The sequence below is a fragment of the Pleurodeles waltl genome, chromosome 3_1, assembly GCF_031143425.1.
Source record: "Pleurodeles waltl isolate 20211129_DDA chromosome 3_1, aPleWal1.hap1.20221129, whole genome shotgun sequence".
NCBI classification, from domain to species: domain Eukaryota; kingdom Metazoa; phylum Chordata; class Amphibia; order Caudata; family Salamandridae; genus Pleurodeles; species Pleurodeles waltl.
The window spans coordinates 395,985,699-396,006,489 of NC_090440.1; positions in this window are offsets into that span (position 1 = coordinate 395,985,699).

The following is a 20,791-nucleotide window of genomic DNA, read 5'->3' on the forward strand; positions in this document are numbered from 1 at the left end:
CCTAGGCCGTACTCACTCTGATCATAATCCCCAACTCTTACACCTGAATTGGGATCGAGCCTTCCCCAATCCGCACATGGTGGCTCCAGCCTACAGCACTAAAAGACCCCTCTTTCTGCTCCTCGCTGAGCTTGGCCATAGAGAAACATTTTGAGCTCAATTCTAATATTGTTTTGATCTGACTTCTTGGATGGGATACCTTTAAGGCTGTTATCAGGGGCCACTGTTTGGGATATACATAGAACGTTAGATGGACGCTCGTCAGGGACATCTCCCATATTGACCAAGACCTAATTGGTCACGAATCGCTAGCTATCCTGTCACCAGAGCACAAAGAGGCTCCCACTGGCACAGTGTGAACACGCTGCGCTTCTGCATTGCTTTCTCACTCCACTCACACTGTCAAGACACATGGGGAGGCTGATAGAGCGGGCTCCCTGTTGGTGAGGTGTGTTCGCCAAGAACAACCCTGGCATCCCATACTTGTGCGGCGTTCCACTACCAGTTCCCTTCTTCACACTCAGAAAGCCATACACACCAAAATGGTAAGCTACTATACCTCCATGTACAACTCGGCATTATCTGCAGGCCCAGATATCATCCGTTCCTTCTTAGCCCCCGTACCGTTACCCACTATTCCCCAGACCTGTGGCTCAAACTAGATAGCGCTATTACCCAACTCGAAATCCAGGAGGTCATATGACCACTGGCCACGGGTAAGACCAAGTTGGGATGGTCTCCCAAACGAATTGCATAAGGCATATGCCCCACTTCTGCCCCCGCCAACAGACACTATACAATGGGGCTTTTCATGCTGCTTGCTTGCCACCTTCACTTTGTGAAGCATTACTTATCTCCCTGCCCAAGCCAGGTTGCAATCCCTCCATTTTAGATTCCTACTGTCCTCTTGCATTACTCAATATAGACTACAAAATACTAGCCAAAATATTAGCAGACTACTTGGCCCCTCTGATACCCGCACTCATACACCCTGATCAAAACGGGTTTGTCCACACTGAGCACATTACTTAATTTGCAGAGATTTTTTTCGAGTCCAGGAGCATGCCAATGGGTTTGGCCTAGCTCTGGCTGCCTAGTACTTGATCTGGAAAAATCATTTGACTCCTTGGGGTGGGATTTCCTGTTTACAGTCCTGCCCCATTAAGGACCAGGCCCCAGATTTACTAACTTGGTGAACCTACTCTGTACACACCCTTTGGGAAGGGTGAAAGCTGGAGCACTGATCTCCACACCTATGCCAATTCACATGGGCACCCGCCATTGATGCCCATGATCCCCTCTACTTTTGTCCCTGGCTATTGAACCACTAGCAGCCGCCCTTCGTGCACATGGACAGGCATAGGGGATTCCGCTGGGTGATGGGCTGCACTCAGTCTCCCTTTATGCTGATGACCTTCTTCTGTACCTACGAGACATGCACGCAATCCTCCTAGACATAGTGCCCATATTTGACAGGTTTGCCTCGATCTCCGGATTCAAAGTTAACTGGCCGAAATCATGCCTTTACCCCTTTAGTTCTACTGCTCCAGATCCAAATATCATCTAGGGGGCACCCATTTGACCTGGCAACCTGTGACGTTTTGATATTTAGGCATCTGCATTTATCGTGACCCCATTGATCCCTTTGATGGTAACCTTATCCAGACTGTGTGTTCGATACAGACACAATCAGCATTCTGGAAATCACTGCCGCTCTCAGTTGCCGGAGGGTAACTCTTGTCAAAATGATCATGCTCCCCCACATACTGTACTTTTTTGCCAATTTATCCCTTTTTGCAGCTAAATTTTTCTTTCAAATACTCGATAAACTCACAAGAAATCTAATCTGGCGCAATTTGCGTTGTAGGGCTGAACTCCGTAAACTTCACTTGCCGACTGCTGAAGGGGGGTTAACTGTACCCAACTTAGAGCACTATTAATTGGTCTCACAGCTGCAGTGGGTTGCTAGATGGCTGGCAGGACTCCATCTAACAGACACGACCACACTGGCAACCAGTCTGGAGTCAATTTCATATTCCACATTTATTTCACCCCTGTACCGGGTAGCTGCCTCACCCTCCACATTGTTGCATGTAGCACACTGGTGTTCTAAAAGGAACCAATTGATCACTAAAGCTACCCGGTCACATGCCCCACTACTAGGGGAGACCGGATTACCACTGCGAGGAAACTTGTGCTTGGCACAAAGCCTGCTCCCTTTTACCATTTGAAACCCTAATAGCCAATGAGGGACTCTCTCCTGGTCACTTCTCATTACACAACTCAATAATTAGAGCACTTGATGCGTGTTGGGGCGGCATGCAACAGGAACGCCCCATGTATCTCACTGTGCAATATGTGCATGTTATGGGCATGGGCCACCATCTGATGTGGTGGTTGGCCAACTCGCTGCATACAAATGCCTCAACTCCATTGACTCCATTACGCCATCGCTGGGAAACTGACCTATACCATCCCTGCATAGATAAAGTAGGATACCAGCGCTTGTCCCAGACAACACCTGATTCTGTGTAAAAAAAATCTACATACTCCACAGGTCATATCTTACTCCTGATAAGATAAATCACTATTACCTCTGCAATGATACTGCCTGCCTCGCAGCTCCCTCCTTGATGCCGGTCTAGTGCATATGCTATGCGAATGCCCCTTCAATCACCAGTACTGGCTAGGTTGGCTGACTGCCCGTGCTCCACTCCTGGTAGGTGTGCTTGCTGGCCTTCTATGAACAGAGAAAAAGTACAGGGACACCACCAGATTAATAGATTTAGGTCTGCTTCTAGCCATGCGTTTAATAACCCGATGCTGGAAGTCACCTACACCACCTGTGACTACTGCCTGGGAACTCTCTATGCAGATTTCGGCTCAAGCCGAGTGTGTTGCCTTACACAAGGGAGCCTTGTCACACAAAAAGTGGGGGGAGAGCACACTGCCTCACATTCCAGCATTCGGTTTGCCCCAATACATCATGGTAAATGCAGGATATAATAACACTTACTCCAGTGACAGTCTTTAATTTTTCACCCATGTTGGTGCAGCTTGTGCTGTGTATTTCTAAACACAGAAGAAATCAACATATTGTTTTAGGGGTGCTTGAAATGCAGCCCAAAGTCATCTCAGGTCTCTGTACCAGCACCCCTAAAAGAAAGTGTTGCTCTATACTGAAGAGGGGTAACTATCCTTAACAAATAATTAATATAACCATTTGATGGATCTGGACTGTAGCAATTAATATATGCTGTTATAACAGAGAACAAAGAAATATGTTGAAAGGGTGAGAATATATGATGTTTGTTATGCATCAATAATGAAAAATTGCCATATTGGAAAAACTATATTTAGTGGGTCATAAAAGGGCAATGCTAATCAGTTCAGATAGTTAATTCAATGTATCCTTCACTGTTTGGAGATGGCCTATCCATCTCCACTCCCTAAGTGCAAAGAGGGATGTTACATTCCCACTCCTAGAGTCTGTTTTAACCACTTCAGTTATTGTTCACTCTAAGTTATAAGCATTATGTTTTATTATGATAGTGTTCAACTAAAGAAGCATTAGGAGTGGCATGACAGATACTGCTCCCGTACTGCCAAATATGTTGTTTAATCATTTGTGTTGTCTTTCCTCTGTGTAGTAATTGACAGGTCTATTTAACCGTCATAAATCACATTGATGGTGTTGTAATTGGGAAATGAAGTAAGGGTAAGTTTGAAATGTTTGTGTTGAAATATCTAACTGTTCTTTGTAAATTGGCCAGCCTACCTTTTGTAACACTTAAAATCTTTATAGGGATTCCAGTGAAGGGGGTAGTGTAAGTGTGAGGGGCAACGGAAAAGGGAAGAGGTAAGCTTACCTGAAGAAGGCTCCAATAATCCTACCGTGTATTCTGCTGAGTCCGAAGGTCTCCTAAAATAAAAGAAGGACAAGTAAAAAATGAAGAAAAAACACAAGAAGAAGAAGATCGGGTCGTACGTAGTGGGGAACTTCTTGACCGCAAGGGGGCTAGGTGAGGGAGAGAGAGAGGATGCTGAGAGAGAGAACAGAGAGGATGCTGAGAAGGAACACAGAGGAGAACAAGTGGTGGAAAGACCAGTGCAAGGACCAAAGCTGGGGGAGGAGACCCAAGCAGTTTGCCCAGCCAGAGTGAACCAGAGGAAGCCAAGAGAGTAGAGTGAGGCGAGCTGGAAGAAGATACATGGTTTCAGGAGTTTTCGACAGCACAGATGAACATCTGCCCAGGAGGGTTGTGGCGTCCTGTGTGAGTCTCACCATACCGCTCAGTGGGGTTGAGTGGAACACCTCATCTGGTGTGTTTTTTTTTGTCTTTCTCTAACTGTTCACCCAAAAAATGAGCCTTCTAACACCATTATGTTTATTCCTCTTTTTCCATTCATATTTTATGGGGCAGAAATAGACTGTCATCAAATAAAAGAAGAGGGGGTGTTCCTCACTTCAGATGTCTAATGTAGGGACCGGTGGTGGTGTGGAGAGAGAATTAAAGAGAAGAAGGAACACCAAAAAGGTGGCGGGAATAGGGGATCCCTTTCACTATCACCCGGGCACTTTTTCCTCTAATAGCTACTACAATATCACTGAGGAATCACCCAAGAGAGTACTAGTAAGGGAAATATTGGAAGGCTGTAGAAAGAAAATCTCTGTCAGTAGAATTGAACATAAGACTCCTTGTATGAGAAACCGCTATTACTTAGGTAATTTCCATTCTCTTCGAGGGAACGTTGGTGGTCAGAAATCATTAATCCCACACAGAGCCAAAGAAATACTGAGAGCTGGGTGGACATTTTTTTTATCATTTTGTCTTACCAAATACTTTTTTTATTTTGTTTGTGAATCCCACGATAAAACCAAACAAACAGAAAACTGTACTTTCAAAGCCTCCAAAGCATTATTTATACTTATTTATCCACAATAAGGTCTCTATATGACCTACCATATTGTCTTGTATACTTTAAACTGCATTTAAATGTAAACAGAGGAGGGTCTATTCTATGGTCACTTAAAATATGCCAGTTTCTATAGATTATTTTCCACATGTCATTGCTCGCTGGAATAAATGTGTTAGCACATATTAGCTCAACAGTGTATATTGTTTGAAGGTTCTAGTTGCGTTTTACTAGGACAATACCATGCCCTTTTACATGCTCCTTTTAGGGTATCCACTGCCACAGAATTTTTGTATCAGGTCACCTGATTCATCAAAAAATCTTCTTTATTCCTACAATAAATTCGGATCCACAAAAACTGTTTATGCAAGAAATTGTCAGTACAGACAGATGGTGTGTATTGTATAAAAGTAAAGTAGTATAGAATTCAGCATCTGTGTCTGTTATATATGAAATGTTATCTTGTGATATACGATTACTTATATTGTTACCTCATGAGGTGTTATTGTTTGTAATACAATACACTCGCACATGAAAAGGACACTGACAAGGAATCGAGCACCAACTAGTCAGTTGCGGTCGAACACCTGAGCCAGATGGAGGCAGCATGCAGTGGGTGATCTGAACCAATAAAGTAGCTATTTTCGTTACTAGCTGCATTAGGTTCTTTAAAATAAAATTTTGCCGACAAGTGTATCACCAACCGGCACACACACGCAAGTTTCTTTATTTGAGCCGCTCAAAGTGACGCGCAGGTTCTCATTATCCTAATGAGACTTCTGGATTTTTGGGCGGCAAGATCATTTCACAGTGTGAGGGAGTAAGTCTGACCCACGGTAAAGGACCCTTGTCACCCCAAATCCGGGTTATGCTCCGGCTAACTTACAGTGCCTTATCTCTCCCGAAGGGAAGGGGCAATTGGGCAGTCGAGCGCATGACATCTTATTACTTCCCAGGGAAGTCGTGGTCACTCAGGTCACAACCGGTGCTCTCATACATAGTACGGTCTCATATAAAAATGACAAAGGCAGTTTAAGTTTTTAAGATTGGTTTAATAAAACAACTGCATTTTATATAGTAAGGCATGAGCTGCGATGACCAGAACAAAACAACACAGTAGGATTAAAATAGTACCGGTGAGAGTGAAGAACAAGAATAAGGCTATCATAGTGCAACTATATTAAGTTCTCTCTAAGTTATATTATGAGCACAGCATGGGAAGATCTAAGCCTGCCTTTCAGGTTTCCCTGGAAGGACATCAACCCTCATACCTGAGCAAAGGCCTGTAAGCTGCATCAGCATCTGCAACGGGGCAGTCATCATCTAGTTGTAGGTTCCTGGTCGGAATCTCCCTCAGCCTGTACTAGGACCAGAAAGTGATTTTATAACTAACACGCAGATGTTCTAAGAAGAGGTACCTATGTAAGGATGTGTATCGTCTACGAAAACCAGAGACTAAACTTCTACCACGTGTACCGGCAATGTACCAGACTGTAGCCTTGACTGCAGCACAGAGTGAGAAAGAATGCAGTGTTAGCGAACACAGAGCTGAACTAGGCTAAGCAGTGTGATAGAAAGAATAAAACAAGACCGTAAAACTGGTTATTATAAAATAACAGTGCGAGGCGAAATAAAAATGTGTCTAGGGTAAAGTGCACAGAGGCCTAATATGAAAACCTAACGTGCATAACGCTACACTAAAAAGGCACTAAAAATGGCTACACTACAAAAGGATCATTCTGCTGAGGATCCGCGCACCATACATCCGTCATCCAGCCTCAAGAGCTCACGGTCTGTCCTGGAGTGGAGCGGTGCAGGGAACTACCGGTGCGGCAAACTACCTTTTGGTTTCGAGCACACGTTTTTAGAGCGCACTTACTCGCCCAGCGCGTGCCACCTTCACCATTGCACAGCATTGTGCGCTACTCACCACCCTAGTCATCTGCGCGCTGATTGTTATTCGTTCAGCACATATCATAACGTCATACGTAGTGGACATATTGAGTATGGTTGCTTTCAATTGAAGCAGCAGCTGAGACCATCTTAACGCTCCTAATGATGGACAGAGCGCCCAATAACTGAAGTACACATTTTAAGGTCATTCTACAATTACAGACTTCCGAGGTAAAATGCATTTTGGTTGTTTATCACAGCATTTAATACAATTTTTTTTTAATTCTGACTTCTGATGACCTATCATTGATATTTTTTACAAAATACCCTGCCTGTGCACAATATATATACAACTTCTTCACAGTATGCAGATAAAAACAACATATACACAATTCTATGTCCTCTTAAAGTGGATTTAAATATTGTGAAACTACAGGATGGCAACTGTGCATCAAATGACACAACCACCACCATTTCTCAGCAAACCAGGTAAACTGACTATAAAATGGTCACAGGCCACGGACGCTAATGGGTTTAACCTGCACACAAGATTGCCCTGTTACTTGGTAGTATTGGGCAAGCAGTGCAACAAATATTTGACAGTTTATCACCCAGACCCCGTCCTCAATCACAATATAGAGATGGACAATGGAATGTATATCCAGAGGCCATAGCAAGCCTGAGGAAACAATTTTCAGATGAGCCTAGCATTTTGTTAGAACATCATAATGTTTATAAACACAAACAATTGAATGATGGAATGTGGAGGAGCACATACCATCCCTAAGGGTGTTGGCAGCCATATTTGAATTTTGTCCAAATCTAGATAATTATATTCGAGACCAATTTGTATTCAATTGTGCAACAAGAAACATATAAGAAAGATTACTAAGCTGTAGGAATCTGTCATTCTCTGATGTCATTGACTTGACTTTAAGTATCGAAAGATAATTAATTTCAACAAAAGTCATGCTTTCGGAATCTACCACTGGTGTTAACACTGTAGTTACTACTGACATAGAAAATGAAGGGTCATTATGTTTGACCAACTCTAAGGTGAAACATCAAGATTTATAAACGAACAGTCATCAACTTTCTGTTGCAGATATTGATCTAAACGTCATTTGAGTTATTTGCCCAACTTTTGGCAAACACTGCTTAAGCTGTTTGCAAAAGTAACCTTTAGAGTTAGTAGTGTGGATGTGGAAGTTAATACATGTTCTGGTTCTCTCAATAACGTAATTTTAACTCTAGATTGTGATGTCAGGGATAAACCTGTTACAGGTCCGTCATGCACTGCTGTCATTAACAATGTTTGTTTATAGGATATGGCAGATTCTAGATCACTTATAACAATTTTAAGAGATACTACTTTTTAAGAGAAACGGGGTAGAGACTTTCCTTTGTTACAATCTGATGTGAACCCAAAAGCATTTGGGGAGAAAGACATAGAGATGGTAGGTTATTTTATATCTAAGGTACAGTGTTTAAGTACAGAAAACAACACAAAAGCGTATGTGGCTGTGAAAAGAAATAACATCATCCATGAGCCTGTATTTCGTACTTGGTTCTGAGAACCCAGTTATGGAAGGTGACTTACCCATATGCCATGTACATTGTGGAAAAGATTCAGTTAAATAAATTTTGACAGAATTTAAAACAGTGTTCAGTAACCAAGTTGGCTTGGTGAAGGTAGTAGAGCTCACATCAGACTTGTACCTCATGCACAGCCCGTAGCTCACAATGTGAGACCTGTACCTGTAAATTCCAGGGAAGAGTTAAGAAACACCTTACAAAATTTAAGTTCACAAGGATCATATAACCCACAGATTCATCACAGTGGGTTGCCCCGATCGTGGTTGCATGGAAGAAATCCAGAGAGATCTGATTGTATGCTGATTTACGTTCTCTCACCACCCTGCCACCCTCTATACAAGATACATGATTTATTAGCAAATCTAGAAGGAGCTAAGTGGTTTTCACTGATAGATTTGAGATCTGCCTATCATCAGGTGTCGTTGACTACTGAATCCTAGTAGTTGACGACATTTGTGACTGCTTTTGGAGCTTACAAATCTCTTAGGCTACATTTTGGGCTGGCATAGGCAGCCACCATGTTCTAGAACCTAATGGACACTCTGTTCCAAGATATCACCACAAGCATATCAGGACGATATACTCATATTTGCAGAAACCCTAGAGGAACACTACAAAATTTTGAAGAAAACATTTTCCATTTTAGACACAAGAGGTATGATAGTCAGAGACGACAAATGTATGTTTGCAACTAATGAATTAGAATATTTAGGTCACATGATAGCTACTGATTTTCAGTCATTAGAGCATATAGAGATGCTAAACCACCTACAGATAAAGACACTCTCCACCTAATTTCTAGGACTAGTGGAATACTATGTGTGTTTTGCACCAAGTTATTCCCAGGCCGTTGAACCCTTACATGCCTTACTTAGGAAGGGCCAGAAATTTGAGTGGACAAATGAGGTAGAGAAGGCATTTGTAAAAGAATTGATTATATCAGCACTGGGTTACATGCATTCCATGTTAATAGCACGTCACTAACAGTAGATCCTAGCATTTATGGTTTGGGTGCCATTCTCAGTCAGAAGGTGAATGGATAAGAACAAACTGTTGTGTTCCTCTCAAGAGCTCTAAAACAGTTTGGGTGTCAATACAGTACGATAGAACGTGAAGCACTTGCATCTTCCTGGGCAGTGCAGAAATTTAAAAAGTACATTTGAGGAAGCAAAATTGAATTATACACAGACCACAAACCATTGGTTTATATTCTCAGCAATGGTAACAGCAATAATATATCAGCCAGACTCACAAGATTGGTGTCTAAACTACAGGAGTACAATCTTGTGATCAAACACACCCATTGAGGGAAGAGCTTCTGCGCTGACTGTTTGCTTAGAATGCTAACATATGACGATGATGATGAGTTATTCATGGAGGATGTTGAATGTGTAGCACTATTGGATGCCCTATCTGAGTATGAGTCAGTAACAACTGAAAAGGATTGAATGGAAGTATGTGCAAAAGATCAAACACTGACAAAAACTATTGAATTAATTACTAATAAGTGGCCAGACACCAGGTGTTTGAGTGGTGAATTAAAAATGTTTTCACAGATAGCTGAGCAATGTTCTGTGGAGAATGGCATTGTGCTTCGTGGTAGTAGGTTTGTTCCACCAACTGCCTTACATCATGCAATCACAAGTAAAGGTCAGCAGGGACATCTAGGCACTACAAAAACATGTATGAAGGTAAAACAACATTATGATTGGCCGGCTATTGATAGTCAGGTCAAAATGGTAGTAGATAAATGTAGAGTGTATACTTTTGGATAAACACTGAACAACTGTTCAACACCATTACATCCTACCCAGCTATCTACTGCAGCACAGGAAAAACTGGTATAGATTTCTTTGGACCTTATTCAGCACTGTCCACAGGTATGAAATATTTAATTCATTTAATTCTAACTCTTGAGTATTTATCAAAATGAATGTGTTATAATTTTGTAGAAAAACCAGACATTGATACTACCATAAGGTTTCTAAAAAATTATTTTTAATAGAAAGGGCTTGCAAAGTCATTGTCACAGACAATGGCTCACATTTTTGTCGGAGTGAATGTGTACGTTTCTGTCCAATCTAGATGTAAAACATTTGAAGGCTGCACTATATTCACTCACAGCCGCCGCCTGTCCGTGGGGGCTTGGGGGCCATACCTCTCACCTATGGCACCTCAAGAAGAATGTCTGTCAGGCTGAACAAAAGTCAGCCTGATAGACATTCTTCATTTTCAGGTAAGGCAGCCAGGAGCTAGACATGCACTAAATATGCAGGATTCTGGTTGCCTGACCTGAACTTTGCCTGGCTGAATGTGTGACCTCCTCTGCTCAGCAAAGGTCCTCAAGGCCCTCCCACTTGGTGATGAGGGGTAGCATTTCTAATTGCCTCAGACTTGAGGGTTTCAATTTTAAGCCCTGATGGGCTAAGTGTCAATCAGTGACACATCGTACAGAGTTGGGCGGGATGGTCAGCAATCTCACTGACCCAATCCCACTATGTGATGAGGTTGGGACTACAGCCTTCCCTCATTGGCTGACTTAAGGTCAGCCAATGAGGAAAGGCAGCAGTCCCAACTGTCCTGGGACCTCCAAGGCAGAGCTGTGGGTAAGTGTTTTTTTTTTTTTAATTAATGTTTGGTGCGTGCATGTATGTTTGAATATTTGGTAATAAGTGTTATGAATGGATGTGTGTGTGTGTGCGCACGTGTTTGTGAATTAAGTAGTGTAAGTGAGTGTGTATATGTGTGTGTGTTCCGTTCGCCCCCCTCCCTCTTAAAATCACCAGCTGCCACTGCTCACCCACTTCAAATGGTTTGGTGGAATGCGTTACTAGGGTTGTAAAAGAAGGTGTGCAAACTGCGATTGCCTCGGATTGGATGTAGGTGATTTTATTAAGCAGAAGGTGTGGAATTATAATACATCACCACATTATACCACAGGAATGACACCTTTCTCATTACTTAGAGGCAGAGAAATGCACACATCTCTATTTCCATCTCGTTTAAAATAAAATAAAAACGTAGCTTGAAGTGAAGAGTGATGCAGAGATAATATGATGTCCAATGCAGTCATGAAGCAGGCAATCATGAAACATAGAGGCATATTTACAAGCCCCATGGTGCTACTGGCACGTCACTTTTTGAGAGGTTTGGGTGGTGCTGTGCATTACACATATTTGCAAGGCGGCGATAAGCCACTTTTTGTGGCTTAATGCCGCCTTGTAAATATTTCCGATGCAATTTTTTGCAGCAGAGGGGCGTGCAATGGGTGTTGCTGTAGGCGTTCTACCACAACACCCATTGCTTTTGATGCTGCCCCAGATTTGCAAGAATCTGTAATCCTGTGGCAGCGCCAAAAACTAACGCCACCCCAGGGTTGGCGTTAGCATGGCGTAATGAGGAGAAATGCTTTCTTTTCCACTCATTTTTGATTTTTCATCCTGCATCACACATAGAAAGAGCAAAACTGCCATGAATGATTGTTTATGTGCAGGAAGGTGTCCCATCCTGCGCATAAACAATCATTAATCATAATGACGATCTGGTACTTCTATGTATGCAGCTTTCTGCAGCGCACATAGAAGTGCCAGATCACCATTGTAGATTGTTTATGTGCAGGAAGGGAGATTGTTTATGTGCAGGAAGGCATCCCTTCCTGCACATAACAATGCAGACACCCTTGTGCTATTGTGCAAGGATGCCTGCATTGGCAGGTAAATTTATCGCCAACGCTAGTGGAAGACAGGAGTGTGGTGTCGTTTTGTAAATACGGTGCATCCCTGCATTTCAGAACTGAGGCGGTGCTGCCAATTTTGGTGTACCACTGCGTTGCACCAGTTCATTATAACTGTGCCCCATAATTGTCACAATAAGAACTGTTCTAACAAAACAGACTTGTCAGGTGGTGATTGGGTTTTCATCAAACGCCCACTCAGAGTTGAGAAAGGAGGATCTAAATTTTCAATGCTAATACAAGTCAGGAAGGTCAGTAAAGGGGTACCATTAATTGTAGGGAAGGGTTGGTGGAAGAAGAGGCACCTTGTAAAAGTTACACCAGAACAAGCAGACACTACGCAACAGGAGAGAAATTACGTGGGTGACCGAGATTGGGCACGTTGGTTGCAGCCAAATAGTGAAAAAAGGATATGGCTCGGAACGTTGATAGGTCTGGTACTCAATAATTATCTTCAATGTCTGTTCATGGTGATCTTCTGATATACTACTACTTGTATTGTTAACTGGTGAGATGTTAATGTGTTTAATGTAATGCACTTGTGCATGAAACGGACACTGGCAAAGAATCGAACAACAACTAGTCAGTTGAGGTCGGACCTCCGAGCCAGATGGACGTAGCATGCCGTGGGTGATCAGAACCAATAAAGTAGCTATTTTCATTACCTGCTGCATTTGGTTATTTAAAATAACAGTGTCATACAAACAAATCAAGATAATTAAAGTTACCTCTAGTATGATGTGAAAGAAATCTGAGATCATTGGTGTGGTTGTTTAGCTATTAGATTAACCCAGAATTTAGAGGCGACCACATTGTGATGTGAACCCAATAAAGGTGTAGTTTATCATTAATAATTATGTTTGAAAAGTCTCTAACACACAGATAAGCCATGCCCAAGGCAAATCAAACTCCAATAGAAAGACCTTACTTCTGTATGAAGCAATCTGATTAGTTCTCTGTTGTCGCATTTTTACGTTCCGAAAGAATTAATTGGGTATCTCCCTCTGCTTATTTCTGTTGTTCAGGGGACAGTACACTTAAAGCTGCTTCTTGAGTAATTTTTAGTGTATAAAAGCTCTATTAAAATGTCTTTCTCCATACTGAATGTCACATCATCCATGGTGTTAAATGAACCCATGCTGTCTGTAACATAAGAAGGAATCTGTGGTACCATAAATATAATACAAAATTCAAAATCGACATATAGGTATGCATTTACTGAGCCACACTTGTTTGACCCCCAACTGATCTGGTAAATGCTTGTGATTTATTCAATGGATTTCCACTCAATCTTACATAATGGTCAGTGTTTAGGGTTGCCTTAATATTTCTCCTTCTTATCTATGTGATTCCCGAATAAAAGAACATTTGCTGCACCCTTATCATCAGGATTAATTGTGGTCTTGTAATTTCACTATAGAAACCTGCTCTCTCAAATCTGGAAATGTTGTAAGAGACATATATGTTTTATATCTGTATCTCCTCCTCTTTTTGGAGAGCCAGGTTCTCAATGTTAGTTTCTTCGGAGGTATCAAATGTGAAGCAGAACTGAATGTGGACAGCAATCGTACACATGTCACAATTGTTAATAAAAAGTATCTAATTGCTACTTTTTTTATGGTGGCAAATCTTAATCCTCCTACTTAATACCCTGATATCATCATGGTGCAAAGGGTATGGTCACATATTGAAAAGAGTGGACATCTTTCGTTGTATAGTCTTGCTGTTCAACAGATATGATATTGTTTGAATGATTGTCTTTTTCCAGGCTGGTATTGGTCCTTGTTGCTGCACCTGCCTCTTCCTTGGCATCTTCTCTTGCCCTTTCCTTATGCTCCTGTTTGTTCTAAACAAGGGGGTGCTGTGGATTCACGAAGCCAGGGGTAGTGTGAATGATGGGTAGAATAGAAGAACTGATATGAGGTTGTTTGTGCTTGTCTGATTCTTAAAGAAGAACATCTTCTGATATTAAAGAAGAGTCTGAGAATGTAAAGGATTTCTTGTTCTTACTTTTACTGCCACATCAGCCGACAAGAAGGTCCACAATTCACCTGCTAGTCTGTTTCTAAACGTGCAATAGTTTTCACATTGCGCTCTTGTTTGCTGTATAGACACTTGGATCGGGCCCTGGCTTTCTTTCACAACTTTAGTCCTCCCTCTATTGGTTCTGATCTTTAATTGCCTTGCCTGAATCCCTACCCAGTATGACCAGACCTGAATTCTCTCAGTCCCTCAGATACCTGCGACTGAGCGTGCATTTCATTCTTATCAGATTGCAATCTATTCAATGTAAAGTAATGGGAAATTGGATCTCGACATTTACTAGTTGCCCTCCCAGTAGTATTCCTTTGTACCCCATCGTTCTACTGCTTTTCCGATGAAAATGTTTGCGTTTGTCACAGATTGTATGTAGTGAGTTCTTCGCATAGTGAATTTGTGGGCATTCGAACCCCATGGATCTGGGATGCTCTCTACTCACGATTGTCTCAAGGTTGACGTGGCCACACTAAGAGCACCATAATGCACCCTGGAAAATGTGGGCTGTCCATTTGTCCACCCATTTGGTAGGCTACCACTGGTGTCAAAACAACAGCCTGCATAGCTGTGAATGGTGGAGTAGAGATTGAAACAAAAAGCAGTGTTTGCTCTGCCTTGTTCTGCTAAACAAAGTCATCGGCTGATTGTAAAGTAGCTTTAAGGGATTCCCACAATGTGACAGGGTCTTTTTTGTCGATGTCATGATCTAGACTTCTTCTGGTCTTTGTTACTTGTACTAATAATTTAAATAGAGTATGTTCATTTTCAGACCACTTTCTTGTGCTTCAACTGATTTAGAAGTAGTAAGATAAAATATATATTAAGAACAATGTTTTTAAATCCTCTGCTATAATAAGATAGGGAATCTCGGCCCATTACGCTGCGCACAGAACCCGAAAAAGCATATTCATGAAAGAAATTCAGAGGGTGGGCCTGAATAGGTGCACAAAGGGCCAGAGAAATATAAAATTCAAAATAAATTCGAAATATGAGGACAACAGATACCTCTGCCACATTGACTTCAAATACTGTGATAGGATTTGATTGAGGGAGAACCAAGAAGACAGAATACTGGACTTTAAATACCATCGGTTTAAGATACATGAGATGTGAAATGGCATTTAAGATAATATTAGAACATGAGATATTAAAAAACGTCCAATTAAATGCTTTGTCTGATACTAGAACTCCTCCCAACACCAAACTAAGGGTGGGGGGGGTTGCTTGTCACAAACGTGACTTATATCCCGTCCACCGTATTATGATCCCCATAGGCTATTATGGGATCGTAATACAGCGGACGGGATATCCGTCACGTTTGTGGCCGACTATTCCCCCCACCAGGATCTAAAACAGGCCCCCAGTGCCTTAGTAGGTACAGCTCCCCACAGCGCCCACCAATGTGAGCTTTTCACATTGCCTGCCATCACTTGCTAGGACCCAGCCCTCGAAGAGGCCACCAGAGCCTGTTTACCACACTGTTTGAGAGTGCAAACAGCTCACTCCTACAAATAGTGCAGATTCGTCTTACCTGAGTTTCACCGCTTCACATTGATCCCCAGTGACTGCTCCCTCCCCTCACTGTCCACCATTACTTCTCCCACTGAAAAACTGTGCCAGCCATTCATACCACAACCAATGCCAGCTTCTTACTCTGCCAACCAAAGTGAATTAACCCCTAACCTGAGGGCTGGAAACCACAGCTGCAGCTAGTTAATTTACCGTTTCACTTGGAAGCAAAACGAAAAGTATATCTGAATGGGAACCACATAATATAATTTATAATGGAAATCCAGGTGATCATTCTTTCCCTCTTGAATGCACAGAAAAACACAATCCACGCACGCTTGGCTTCACATATTCGCATTAAAACAATGAACCCAATAAAAACACCATAGTGCTCGGTGACACCCTATGCTTCACAGTATTACAAAATTACATCTGCAGTAACATGCATTTACAAAACAGTTTATTCTTATTAACGTAGGAAGAAAAATGAATGAGAAATTTAATTTTACCTGCAATGGAGATGATTCCATCATTCACTGGAAAGAGCAAGGTAGAGGACATGGTTTGGTGGGGTGTGCAAGTTAGGGTCATCCTCTGACTCGGCCTGTCAGATGGTTTTCCATTGGACTAGCCGACCACCAGAGGGCGCATTTTAACACTCCTTTCACGAGGCAGGCTGTTCACGACGGACTAGGAGACTTCATCAGATCAGGATCTTCTGACTTGCCACTACGTTTTTATTTCGATTCTATGCAGGGTCAGTTTAGGATCACAGTTAGGCCTGGGCACTCCCAAAAAAGTGTCCCACTTCCCCGGATAGTGTCCTTTCATGAAACGCCATTTGCTTCGTCTCATTTGAATCATTTTTAGATAAATGCTTGGTAAATTAAGGGTTTTAAAGCCTATAGCCAGTAGCATAGGTAACAAGCATTTACAATGCAACGGGTCTCGCGTTTGCTCGTGTTAGATCCGATCGCGTTGTAAACTCCTAACCCGACTTTTCACCTATCGGGCAAAAGTGCATTTATGCACCTAACCCGAAAAAGTGAAATTAAGTAGGTAAAGCGCTCGACTTCTGCCAAGCGAGATCGGGCTCGTAAATTAGTTTTAAAAAAAGTCCACGAGCCCGATGGAAAACAGCGAGCCTTGCATGTTTTCTGTACTTGGTCGCTGCGCTCGAGGAGGGCTAGCCACCGGAAAAGGCATGACGTATGCGTGCCTTCGACTAATGAAAGCAAGCCGATTTAATTAGGGAAGCCCACGAACCATTAAAAAGCACTGACGTGAAGTTGACAGGGCTGGGAGCCCTATTCTAAATACAAAAGAGTCTCCCTGCTATACGAATGCCCAAGCGCATGCAAAGCAGGCTCGACCCTAAAAAGTATAATAAGAACTGCGTTTTGGTTAGGCGGGCGAGGTGAAATAAAATCGCTACAATCATCCTGGCTAGAGTTGCCACCTGTTTGGTTATTTTACCAGCACAAGTGGTGTTTAGATGTCCTGGCTGCTCTGAAAATGATGTATAATGTGTTCTAAAGCTGCCTTCATTGTCTGTGACCTTTTGTTAAACTAAACAAAGGCAGAAAAACCAAGGTAAAAAGGAATATGGGTATTTTATATAGTCTTCTTTGATTATCATGCTCTGGCCTTTGCAGAAAACATGAACAAATAGATGGTTACTTTTAGGGTCTAACCAGCAAGTGCATGTGCTAGCGCATGTGTATCTCTTGTAAGACTCTGTTGTGTTCAGTAAAGGACTTCGAGCCCGCCTATATCTTACCCTTTTTTGGTTTGCGTGGCACTATTCTTTATAGCCTCGCAATTCGTAAAGGCACATCTGGTATCATTTCCGTTCCTCTGTGTGGAGCAGGGATCAAGCACTAATTGATTCAACTTAATTAGTGCCCGTCCGCTGCTCCTGACGTTATCAAGGTGCTTTTGTTCTTTTCAACTTCTAGTGCCCAGCAAATCGAAAGCTTGTGACTGGCAAAAACATGCCCAGGATGACAAACAAAATTGCAAAGTTTTATTTTTAAGCTACCTTTGTTTTATTTTGCCAAGTTGTCTCTTCTCACTTTCCACTCATTTTGTTTTTTTTCCTTGTGGGACAGTTCTCAAAAGATGACAATTAAATTGCTTGAAATATTGCAAAGCAACAGTGTTTCTTTTCTATGTGTAATCTCTGAAATGAGACTTTAACGCATAATGATGCAGTACACCCCAATTCACCCCACTCAAATCCGACCCACTACTATCCACCCCAATGCAACCCACTTTACCCCACACCGATGCACCTCACCTCAATCCAGTCCACTCCAACCCACCCCACTTCATTCCTCCAAACCCACTTCAAATCTGTTCTACCTCAATCCAATTCACTCCTCTAATCAAAAACAATCCTCACCTCTTCAAAGCAATCGGCCCAAGTCCAATCAAAACAATGTGCCCTACACTAATCTGCCGTACTCCAATCCAAAACAATCTGCCCTACTCTAGTCCAAAATAATATGCCCCACTCCAATCCAAAACAATCTGCCCCACTCAAATCTGCCCCGATCCAAAACAATCTGCCCCACTGCAATCTGCTGCACTCCAATCGAAGACCATCTGCCTAGAGAAACTCCTTGATTCAAATACTTGTTTCTGTGCTCCAGGAGCCACGTGTGTGCAGCATCCGATTCCTGTATTCACTTGGTTACTTTTTGGAATATTTTGATTTGCTCTGATGGCTTTGATTTGCGCATTTGAATTTTGATTTGCTCGCATGAACCTATATACAACCATGTTGGTGCCTACTAGCATCTATGGAGTATGTTGAGGCACCATTATTCCTGCAGGTAGGATTTGCCTGCTATCACTCCATCCTGCAACACCAAATCACAATCCCTTCCCAACAAGGAACCATCCTTCATCAGATGAGGCTTGAATAGGCTGCTACTCTGAACATCTACATTACATTTTCAAGATGAAAATAATAGATTTTACTTATTGAATTCTTTTTTTAAACTGGTGAAATGGACCTTCTGTTATATTTTGAAGAATCACTGGCGATACTGTTGCCAACTTTTGTGGGACTTAAAAAACACAATCACTATTTATAACCGATATCTATTGGCTTTGCCAATGGGTTTTCTGTAATTGTTTCATGTCCGAGTCTTGTTCTTTATGGGACGATCAAAAAGTGATACTGTTAGCTCAAAGTAATTTTATCGACTGTAGACAAAAAAATGTAATGTTTTAAAAAACAATCCCTGCAACTTTTGGTTTACAAATAGGTAACTACAAGTTGCGAATTAAACAACTGACCTAGTTGATGTGTACCAAAAGCCAGGCATGAGCCTGTAGTCACTTTCATCCGTCTGTTCTGATGTGTGGCTTTCGTCAGGCCAATAGTGATCTTTGCTGTGAAATCTCAGGCCCAGCATAGCTTGTTGGTCTGATCAGCTTATTCTTCCATCCTTGCCAGATGGGTTTTTATTCTGGCTGCAGCACAGAATTTACAGCCCTTCAAGCATAAGACGAATTGCAAAGCGGTTCAGAGTCTAACAGTCCAACTGTTCCTATTTTGTTGGATTTATCTGCGCATCTGACACTGTCAATCACTTTACTTTTCTATTGAGCCTGAAGGATTCTGGGATTGTCAGGCCTTTGGCTTGGTTTTCTGATATCCTTTTCAACCTGTCATACAGAATTGCTCTTTTTTCACTTCTTCCTCCAGGCCTTGTTTGGGAGGTGTTCATCATAGCCAGGTTCTCTCTTCATTAATTTGGAACTCATATATGACGTTTCTGGCCTATTTCATTTAATCTTTTGGTTTATTTTTAGAAGCTGATGCTACTGTTCGGATAACAATTAATGAACATCACACTGCTGTTCAGCCACAGGATTACCTTACCAAGCTTCCCATTTGATGTCTGTGAATCAGCTTCTATTCATCGGTGAACAGGGAGAAAACTGAAATGATTTGCCCACTCATTCAATCGCTTTTGGGGATCTGTATTTCTGGCCTGATATTGTAATACAGTTGGCCACTAAAATGGTTAGTACACTGACTTTATCAGACCGAATTTCGTTCGTCCTTCTTTTTAAACTAATTCTCCAACTAGTATTCTTCACTTTCCTGGTGTACCCAATAAACTCCGAATCATTAATACCTTCACTTAATGGTGGTTGGAGATTAGAAAACTGCAACTGGTCCAAAGCTTTTCTGTTTGGATTTTATTGGGACTCAAAGCTTGGGACCATATCGCGTCTGCCTTGTCCTCCTTGCAATGGCATCAGGTGAAGCACCTTATATTGCATAAATCCATGTGTCTGAGCCAGAGGGCAGTTTACACCTCACAACGTTCCCTACTGCGTACCAGATTTTCCTTATGCAGTACTAATTGTTCTTTAAGCTCATTATTGAATGAGCCTGACAGCTATTGGCGGTAGGGCCTTTTCTGTGGTAGCAGGCAGGCTCTGGAATTTCCTGCAGTTTTCTTGCGGGTCTGAGCCTAACATGCTGAGATTTTGTAAAATGTTAAAAATGTGCTCTTTACTTATAATCATTAATAGTACTTTGCTGGTTTTCTTGGGTATCTATGGGGATATGAGGCCTTGTCCAGTGCCAAGAAACCCTGGGGCATATTGAGCAAAGGTTTTTTGTCACTGGGGACACAGTGTGATGCAAAACTTGGAATGAGATTTGCCAGGAAAGGCCACCTTGCATGGCCATGTGTGGCTTGGTAAATCTAGAGTTACACAAGGCAGCACACGTTTGCTGCCTTGAGATACTCTGCCCCAGGTAAGTGTTCCATGGGTGAAGATTGGGTGTCCCTTCCTGCACAAATACCATCCTGTCTGCAAAGCAGACACCCTTACACCATTGTGCAAGGATTGTTGGATTGGCACTAGGCAGCACATAGTGCCATAGCGCATGTGGAGGACAGGAATGCGATATAATGTTAAATATGGAGCATTCCTTCCCTCTCCCTGTCACACAATGCAGCACAGCAATGTGTCTTTTTGATAAATCTGACCCCCCACCCAACCCCTACCCCTGTTTGGGTGAACTTTGTGCTCTACAGATCTCAAAAAATAATAAATATAAATACACAACAATTT